This window comes from Arachis duranensis, chromosome 5 (assembly GCF_000817695.3).
Source record: "Arachis duranensis cultivar V14167 chromosome 5, aradu.V14167.gnm2.J7QH, whole genome shotgun sequence".
In the NCBI taxonomy this organism is placed as follows: Eukaryota; Viridiplantae; Streptophyta; class Magnoliopsida; order Fabales; family Fabaceae; genus Arachis; species Arachis duranensis.
The window spans coordinates 54497341-54508015 of NC_029776.3; positions in this window are offsets into that span (position 1 = coordinate 54497341).

Below are 10675 nucleotides of genomic sequence, written 5' to 3' on the forward strand. Positions count from 1 at the left end.
CATAAAAACATGGAGACAATTATCAGACAAATTTCTGAATCAATTTTACCCTCCAAAAAGGATGACACAGCTAAGGCTGGACATCCAAGGCTTTAAACAAGAGGATAATGAATCCCTTTATAATGTCTGGGAGAGGTATAGAGGTATACTGAGGAAATGCCCCTCTGAAATGTTTTCAGAGTGGGTACAGCTGGACATCTTCTACTATGGGCTTACAGAAAAGGCTCAGATGTCGTTAGACCACTCAGCTGGTGGATCTATACACATGAGGAAGACAATTGAAGAGGCTCAAGAGCTCATAGATACAGTTGCTAGAAATCAACATCTATACTCAAGCAGTGAGTCCTCTATAAAAGAAGAAGCTATAGTAGTAACTACTGCTCCTAATCCTCAAGAATAGATTGTTGAACTTAATCAACAATTACTCCTGATGACAAAACAATTAGCAGAGTTTAAAGAGATACTCCAAGAAACTAAAAATGCTAACCAGAATATGGAAGCACAATTGAATCAGACAAGACAACAGCTATCTAAACAGATAACAGAAGAATGCCAAGCTGTTAAATTAAGGAGTGGGAAGACATTGAATGTATCAATTCAAAGCAGCAGAAAGCCAAGAAAGGAACAACTGACAGAGGATAACCAAACCACTGCCCAAAATCCCTCTGAGGACAGTAAGAGCCCAGAGAGGAATACTTCTGGCGTTCAAACGCCAGAAAAGGGGGAAAAGTTGGCATTAAACGCCCATTCCTTGCCCAGTTCTGGCGTTCAAATGCCAGAAAATGGTGGAAAGCTGGCGTTAAACGCCCATCCTACACCCAGTCCTGGCGTTCAAACGCCAATGAGGAATCAGACACCTGAGAGTGCTAATAGTAACCCCTCTAAGAAGGCTTCTCCAACCACCTCTATAGGGAATAAACCTGCAGCAACTAAGGTTGAAGAATATAAAGCCAAGATGCCTTATCCTTAGAAACTCCACCAAGCGGAACAGGATAAACAATTTTCCCACTTTGCAGACTATCTAAGAACTCTTGAAATAAAGATTCCGTTTGCAGAGGCACTTGAGCAAATACCCTCTTATGCTAAGTTTATGAAAGAGATCTTAAGTCATAAGAAGGATTGGAGAGAAACTGAAAAGGTTTTTCTCACTGAAGAATGCAGTGCAGTCATTCTGAAAAGCTTACCAGAAAAGCTTCAAGATCCAGGAAGCTTTATGATACCATGCACATTAGAAGGTGCTTGTACCAAGACAGCCCTATGTCTTGATCATCTAGCACTTGTCCTGAAAAGGTGCCAAGAGACTAACCTGGTCTTAAATTGGGAGAAATGTCACTTTATGGTGACTGAAGGAATTGTCCTTGGGCACAAAATTTCAAGCAAGGGAATAGAGGTGGATCAAGCAAAGGTAGAAGTAATTGAAAAATTACCACCACCTGCCAATGTTAAGGCAATCAGAAGCTTTCTGGGGCATGCAGGATTCTACAGAAGGTTTATAAAGGATTTTTCAAAAATTGCAAAACCTCTAAGCAACCTGCTAGCTGCTGACACACCATTTGTGTTTGACACAGAGTGTTTGCAGGCGTTTGAGACCCTGAAAGCCAAGCTGGTCACAGCACCAGTCATCTCTGCACCAGACTGGACATTACCATTCGAACTTATGTGTGATGCCAGTGACCATGCTATTGGTGCAGTGTTGGGATAGAGGCACAACAAGCTTTTGCATGTCATTTATTATTCTAGCCGTGTTCTAAATGACGCACAGAAGAATTACACAACCACAGAAAAAGAGTTATTTGCAGTGGTTTATGCCATTGACAAGTTTAGATCCTATTTAGTAGGGTCAAAAGTGATTGTGTACACTAACCATGCTGCTCTTAAATACTTACTCACAAAGCAGGATTCAAAACCCAGGCTCATAAGATGGGTGTTGCTTCTGCAAGAGTTTGATATAGAAATAAAAGACAGAAAAGGGACAGAGAACCAGGTAGCTGATCACTTGTCCCGGATAGAACCAGTAGCTGGGGCGTCCCTCCCCTCTACTGAGATCTCTGAGACCTTTCCAGATGAGCAACTCTTTGCCATTTAGGAAGCACCATGGTTTGCGGACATTGCAAACTATAAAGCTGTGAGGTTCATACCCCAGGAGTACAGCAGGGTGCAAAGAAAAAAATTAATTTCAGATGCCAAGTACTACCTATGGGATGAGCCATATCTCTTTAAGAGATGTGCAGACGGAATGATCCGCAGATGTGTACCTAGAGAGGAAGCACAAAGGATCCTATGGCATTGTCATGGATCACAGTATAGGGGACATTCCGGAAGTGAGCGAACAGCCACTAAGGTCCTCCAATGTGGCTTCTACTGGCCTACTCTCTATAGGGATGCCCGAGAGTTTGTGCGTAACTGTGACAGTTGCCAAAGAGTTGGCAACTTGCCTCATGGTTACGCCATGCCTCAACAAGGGATCTTAGAGATTGAATTGTTTGATGTATGGGGTATTGACTTCATGGGTCCCTTCCCACCATCATACTCAAACATTTACATTCTGGTGGCAGTAGACTATGTATCTAAATGGGTAGAAGCAATTGCCACACCCAATAATGATACTAAGATCGTGCTGAAATTCCTCCAGAAACACATCTTCAGCAGGTTTGGTATTTCCAGAGTACTAATCAGTGATGGGGGCACTCATTTCTGCAATAAACAGCTATACTCTGCTATGGTCCGATATGAAATTAGCCACAAAGTAGCAACTCCGTATCATCCATAGACAAATGGGCAAGCTAAAGTCTCTAATAGAAAGCTAAAAAGAATCCTGGAACGGACTGTAATTGCCTGTAGAAAGGATCGGGCAAAGAGCTTGGATGATGCTCTGTGGGCATACAGAACAGCATTCAAGACTCCTATAGGAACCTCTCCATACCAACTTGTATATGGCAAGGCCTGTCATCTGCCCGTGGAACTGGAACATAAAGCCTACTGGGCAACCAGATTCCTAAACCAGGATGCTAAGTTAGCTGGTGAAAAAAGATTGCTCCAGCTAAATGAGCTAGAGGAGTTCAGACTCAGTGCCTTTGAAAATGCAAAAATTTATAAGGAAAAGGCAAAGAAGTGGCATGACAAGAAGTTGTCATCCAGAGTCTTTGAGCTAGGACAAAAAGTTCTGCTCTTCAACTCTAGGCTCAGACTATTCCCAGGAAAACTGAAATCCCGGTGGAGGGGTCCGTATGTGATTACAAGAGTGTCACCATATGGATATGTTGAGCTTCAAGATATTGATTCTGACAAAAAGTTCATTGTTAATGGACAGAGAATCAAGCATTATCTTGAAAGCAATTTTGAGCAAGAATGCTCAAAACTGAGGCTTGAATGAAGCTCAGTGAAGGTCCAGCTAAAGACAATAAAAAAGCGCTTGCTGGGAGGCAACCCAGCCATTGGTAGGTTATTTATTTTACTTAATAGAATATTGACATACATTCTTCAAGGTTGATCATCAAAATTGAAGGAATTCACAGAGTTACAGAAGGATTCAGTGCAAAAGCAGAGAAAAGGAGCTTGCTGGCAAGAAAACGCCAGTAAAGGCACCATTTTGGGCGTTAAACGCCAGAATGGGTACCATTCTGGGCGTTTAACGCTAGAATTGCAGCATCCTAGGCGTTCAGCAAAACGCCCAGTGATAAAGGGGTTTCTGGCGTTTAACGCCAGCCAGGGTACCTGGCTGGGCATTAAACGCCCATAATGGCCACCAATTGGGCGTTAAACGCCAGAATGGATACCATTCTGGGCGTTTAACGCCAGAAAGGCAGGGGAAAGAGATTTTGCTTTCCACTTCAAATTTTTTCATACTTTCATGTTTTGACCCATAATTTTCTACATAAACATGTTACAAATTTTCATTATTCACCCTCAAATTTCAAAAATCCAACAATTTTCTAAATTATTTCTCAAATCTCTTTCAAATTCTTTCCATATCTTCTCAAATCTCTTTCAAAACTTTCGAAATCCCCCCCTCCCTTATAAATACACATTCGGCCATCCCCCTCTCTTTACCATTTGAATTTGCTTCTCCTCCTCTCTCTCCCCTTTCCTTTCTTTTGCTTGAGGGCAAGCAAACCTCTAAGTTTCGTGTGCTTTTTCGTGATCACTAAGCTAAGGCTCATCAAGACCATGGCTCCCAAAGGAAAACAAACCAATTCAAGAGGCAAGAAAGAGAATACTCCAAAGAATCTTTGGAGTCAAGAGAGGTTCTTAACCAAAGAACATGCAGACTATTACCACAAAATAATGGGTCTAAGGTCAGTGATCCCAGAAGTTAAATTCGATCTGAAAGAAGACGAATACCCGGAGGTCCAAGAGCAAATTCGAAATAGAGGATGGGAAATTCTAGCCAATCCTAAGACAAAGGTTGGAAGAAACATGATTCAAGAATTCTACTCAAATCTGTGGCTAACAGATAAGCAGAGAATGACTGGAACTGCTTTCCATACCTTCAGAACCATGGTCAGAGGGAGAACTATTTACTTCCATCTGGACAAAATAAAAGAGGTCTTCAAACTGCCTCAACTACAAGATGATCCTGAATCCTTTAATAGGAGAATGGTGAGAGTAGATAAGGGGTTGGATCAAGTTCTAGAGGACATATGCCTCCCTGGAACTAAGTGGATAACCAATTCAAAAGGTGTCCCAAACCAACTCAAGAGGGGAGACCTCAAACCAGTTGCAAGAGGTTCGCTAGACTTCATTGGGCGTTCTATTTTGTCCACTAGTAACCGTTCTGAGGTCACTGTCAAGAGAGCAGTGATGATTCATTGCATTATACTGGGAAAAGAAGTGAAGATTCATCATCTGATTGCTTGTGAGATTTACACAATTGCAAACAAGAACTCCACTGAAGCCAAACTGGCTTACCCAAGCTTAATCTCTTTGCTATATAAAGATGCTGGGGTGAGGATGGGAGTAGATGAATTCATACCAATTGAACATCCAACCACCAAGAAGTCAATGGAAGGACAAATGCAAGATAACTCTATCAAAAGGAGGGCGCAGGAATTCCTCCCTGAACTTCCCGAATTTGACTACTGGGCCCGCCTAGAAGCATCTGTTGCCAAGCTGCAAGAAGCTATGGAACAAATTAAGGAAGAACAGCAAAATCGAAACTGCATGCCCTGCAAATTGCTGAAGGAACAAGAGAAGCAGGGGCGTAAGCTACAGGAACTGAAGCGCCAGAACCTCTCCCTTGAAGGGTCAAACACCTCATAAGTTGAGGGAACATCCACTTCTCAAAATCAAGGTTGTTGAGTCCTAACTCTGTGATAACCTTTATCATTAGGAATCTATTTTAGATTCATTTAAATTTCTATTTTTAATTTTCTGTTTTCTATTACTATTAATCTTATCTTATATTATTTTTGAGTCTTGTTCTTATTCCATGATTAATAAAATTTAAAGTTCATGCCTTAAAGTTATAAATGTTCTATGAATCCATCACCTTTCTTAGATGAAAAATGTTTTTAATCACAAAAGAACAAGGAGTACAGGATTTCGAATTCATCTTTAAAACTAGTTGAATTAGTTTGATGTGGTGACAATACTTTTTATTTTCTGAATGAATACTTGAACAGTGCATATGTCTTTTGAATTTGTTGTTTTAAGAATGTTAAAATTGTTGCTTCTTGAAAGAATGATGGAAAAGGAGAAATGCTATTGAGGATCTGAAAAATCATCAAATTGATTCTTGAAGCAAGAAAAAGCAGTGAATACAAAAAAAAAGAAAAAGAAAAAGCAAGTAGAAAAAGCCAATAGCCCTTTAAACCAAAAGGCAAGGGTAAAAATAAAAAGGATCCAAGGCTTTGAGCATCAGTGGATAGGAGGGCCTACAAGAATAATATCCTGGCCTAAGCGGCTAAACCAAGCTGTCCCTAACCATGTGCTTGTGGTGTGAAGGTGTCAAGTGAAAACTTGAGACTGAGCGGTTAAAGTCATGATCCAAAGCAAAAAGAGTGTGCTTAAGAACCCTGGACACCTCTAATTGGGGACTCTAGCAAAGCTGAGTCACAGTCTGAAAAGGTTCACCCAGTTATGTGTCTGTGGCATGTATGTATCCAGTGGTAGTATTGGAAAACAGAGTGCTTTGGGCCACGGCCAAGACTCATAAAGTAGCTGTGTTCAAGAATCAACATACTATACTAGGAGAATCAATAACACTATCTGAATTCTGAGTTCCTATGGATGCCAGTCATTCTAAACTTCAAAGGCTAAAGTGAGATGCCAAAACTGTTCAGAGGCAAAAAGCTACTAGTCCCGCTCATCTAATTGGAGCTAAGTTTCATTGATAATTTGGAATTTATAGTATATTCTCTTCTTTTTATCCTGTCTGATTTTCAGTTGCTTGGGGACAAGCAACAATTTAAGTTTGGTGTTGTGATGAGCGGATAATTTATACGCTTTTTGGCATTGTTTTTAGTATATTTTTAGTATGTTTTAGTTAGTTTTTGTTATGTTTTTATTAGTTTTTAATTAAAAATCACATTTTTGGACTTTACTATGAGTTTGTGTGTTTTCCTGTGATTTCAGGTATTTTCTGCCTGAAATTGAGGGACCTGAGCAAAAATCTGATTCAGAGGCTGAAAAGGACTGCATATACTGTTGGATTCTGACCTCCCTGCACTCGAAGTAGATTTTCTGGAGCTACAGAAGTCCAATTGGCGCGCTCTCAATTGCATTGGAAAGTAGACATCCTGGGCTTTCCAGTAATAATAGTCCATACTTTGCCCGAGAATTGATGGCCCAAACCGGCATTTCAAATCAGCTTCAGAATTCCCGGCATTTAATGCCGGAACTAGCACAAAAATTTGAGTTAAACGCCCAAACTGGCACAAAAGCTGGCGTTTAACTCCAAGAAAAGTTTCTACACATGAAAGCTTCAATGCTCAGCCCAAGCACACACCAAGTGGACCCCGGAAGTGGATTTTTATGTCATTTACTCATTCTTGTAAACTCTAGGTCACTAGTTCACTATAAATAGGACCTTTTGCTATTGTATCTGGATTGGATGACACATTACACGTTTCATATTGTATCTTCTACGGCATGAGTCTCTAAACCCCATGGTTGGGGGTGAGGAGCTCTGCTGTATCTTGATGGATTAATGCAATTACTACTGTTTTTCACTTGTATTTTCACTTGGAGGACGGGAGGTAGCCATTGACAACGGTGAAACCCAACATACAGCTTGCCATGGAAGGAGCCTTGTGCGCATGAGGAAGAAGACAGTAGGAAAGCAGAGATTAAGAAGATAGAGCATCTCCAGAACCTTAACCTTTTCTCCATTACTACAAAACAAGTATTTATTTCATGTTCTTTTACTTTTTACAATTAAATCTGAAAATTATTGATATCCTGACTAAGAGTTACAAGATAACCATAGCTTGCTTCAAGCCAAAAATCTCCGTGGGATCGACCCTTACTCACGTAAGGTATTACTTGGACGACCCAGTGCACTTGCTGGTTAGTTGTGCGGAATTACAAAAGTGTGATTGTGATTTCATGCACCAGCCATCCTGAAAGAAGAGAGAAAGGAAGAAGAGTAACCCACAAACAAAGATAGGAAAACAAATAGAATATGGGTGGGTTGATGCCAAATAATGAGGATCTCAACTACATGGTAGCTATAACATGCAAGTGAGAAAACAGTAGAAGCAAATGGCATATAATAGTGCAAAAATTGCAATAATGGGGGAGAGAGTGTGGGTAATGAAAGACAATATAAGTGCATATCAATGCAAAAAGAATACAAGTATTTTAAAAGCGTAGCATTGACTTATAAATAATATCACCCAACAGTTTAAAACAAGTCATAAAACACCAAAATAATTCAAGAAAAGATGCAACAGTTGAATAAGAACATTTAACACTAATGATGAAGTAGAAAATTAGAAAAGAAGATAAAAACATGAACAAAATTAAAATGCAATGAAGGAAAGTATGCAAATGTAATATGTAAAAGAGAATGAAAGAGAATAAAGATGAGAAGGGAGGAGAAGAAAGTAAGAAAGGAGAGAAGAAAGAATTAGAATTGAGAGAGAATTAGGATTTGGAAGGAAGGAATAATTGAAACTGGGTGGCACGTGATAAACCACTATTTTATGGTTAATCTTGTGCTTAATTGAGTGGATTTTATCAACTCTTCACCCACTTATTCATACTATTTGCATGGTTTTACATTGGCCTTCCTAATTATGTGCTTTGATTGAAAGCATGCTTCTTTGGCCTTAAGTTCCCTATCTTTAATCCTCTCTTATTACCATTAGATGCCTTGATATGTGTGTTAAGTGTTTTCAGATATTATAGGGCATGAATGGCTCAGAGAATGGAAAGGAAGAATGCAAAATTGGAAGGAAAGCATAAAACTGAGTTTGTGAAGAAACTGGAGCGATGCGACCGCATGGACGACGCGGCCGCATGCCAAGCGCGAAGAAGAAGCGACGCGGCCGCATGACTGACGTGACCGCGCACCTAAAGAAGAACACCTATGACGCGGCCGCATGACTGACACAACCGCGCGACAAGGAAGACTCCAATTGACGCGACCGCGTGACCCACGCGGACGCGTGACAGAGGCCACGCACCAGAAATTGCAGAAAACGCTCATAGCGGATTCTGAAGCCCTTTTTGGCCCAAATCCAAGTCCAGAAGGCATAGACCAGAGGTTATAAAGTGGGGGAATGCAACCGTTCAGATCATGCTCTGATAATTCATAATTTTAGTTTTAGATGTAGTTTTTAGAGAGAGAGGTTCTCTCCTCTCTCTTAGGATTTAGGATTAGGATTAGGATTTCAACTTCTTCATCACAGGTTCAATATTCCTTTTACTATTTATTTTCTCTTCTATTTTTGTTTACTCTGAAGCTTTTATTTGTGTTTGGTTTATGTTGCCCAATTGGCTTATGGATATTGTCCGTGTTAAAATTGACATTTTCATTCAATATAATTTGAGGTATTCCAAATATTTATGATTTCAGTTTAGCTTTCTATATTTTTGGCTTTGGTTGATTAATTGGTAACTCTTGAGTTATCAAACTCATTGTTGATTGAAAATTGGAATTCTTCAAGAATTAATTCGAGATCCAATAACTCTAACTTTTCCCAAGGAAAGACTGGGACTTGAGGATTCGAATTAATTCATTCACTTAACTTACCTTCATAGTTAGAGGTTAACAAAGTGGGAGAAAAATCCAATTCTCATCACAATTGATAAGGATAACTAGGATAGGACTTCTAATTTCTCATACCTTGCCAAGAGTTTATTTTATAGCCATTATTATTTTATTTTACTTGTCATTCAACTAACTTTTTACCTTAATCCAAAACCCCGAAACACACTTTTTCATAACCAATAATAAGAACATACCTCCCTGCAATTCCTTGAGAAGATGACCCGAGGTTTAAATACGCGGTTATCAATTTATTTAGGGGTTTGTTACTTGTGACAACCAAAACGTTTGCACAAAGGGATTTTTGTTGGTTTAGAAACTATATCTACAACGCGACTTTATAAAATTCTTTACTAGCAAAAATCCTAACGTCAGTGCGCTAGTGAAGGGAGGCGGTGCAAGCGACGCGCATGCAAGGAGCAAAAAGAAAGGACGCATAAGCGCCGAGTGCGCGGACGTGCGCTGATGAGCGGATAATTTATATGCTTTTTGGCATTGTTTTTAGGTAGTTTTTAGCAGGTTCTAGCTACTTTTTAGTATATTTTTATTATTTTTTAGGCAAAATTTATATTTCTGGACTTTACTATGAGTTTTTGTGTTTTTCTTTGATTTCAGGTATTTTCTGGCTGAAATTGAGGGTGCTGAGCAAAAATCTAATTCTGGCTGAAAAAGGACTGCTGATGCTATTGGATTCTGACCTCCCTGCACTCGGAATGGATTTCTTTGAAGCTACAGAAGTCCAATTGGCACGCTTTTAATTGGGTTGGAAAGTAGACATCCAGGGCTTTCCAGCAATATATAATAGTCCATACTTTGCTCGAAGATAAACGACGTAAACTGGTGTTTAACGCTAGTTCCATGTTGCATTCTGGCGTTGAACACCAGAAACAGGTTGCAAGTTGGAGTTAAATGCCAGAAACAGGTTACAACCTGACGTTTAACTCCAGAAACAGCCCAGGCACGTGAGAAGCTCAAGTCTCAGCCCCAGCACACACCAAGTGGGCCCCAGAAGTGGATTTCTGCACTATCTATCTTAGTTTACTCATTTTTTGTAAACCCAGGTTACTAGTTTAGTATTTAAACAACTTTTAGAGACTTATTTTGTATCTCATGACATTTTAGATCTAAACTTTGTACTTTTTGACGGCATGAGTCTCTAAACTCCATTGTTGGGGATGAGGAGCTATGCAGCGTCTCGATGAATTAATGCAATTATTTCTGTTTTCTATTCAAACACGCTTATTTCTCTTTAAGATGTTCATTCGTACTTAACCATGATGAAGGTGATGATCCATGACACTCATCACCATTCTCAATCTATGAACGCGTGCCTAACAACCACCTCCGTTTTACCTTCGATTGAATGAATATCTCTTGGATTCCTTAATCAGAATCTTCGTGGTATAAGCTAGAATCCATTGGCAGCATCCTTGAGAATTCGGAAAGTCTAAACCTTGTCTGTGG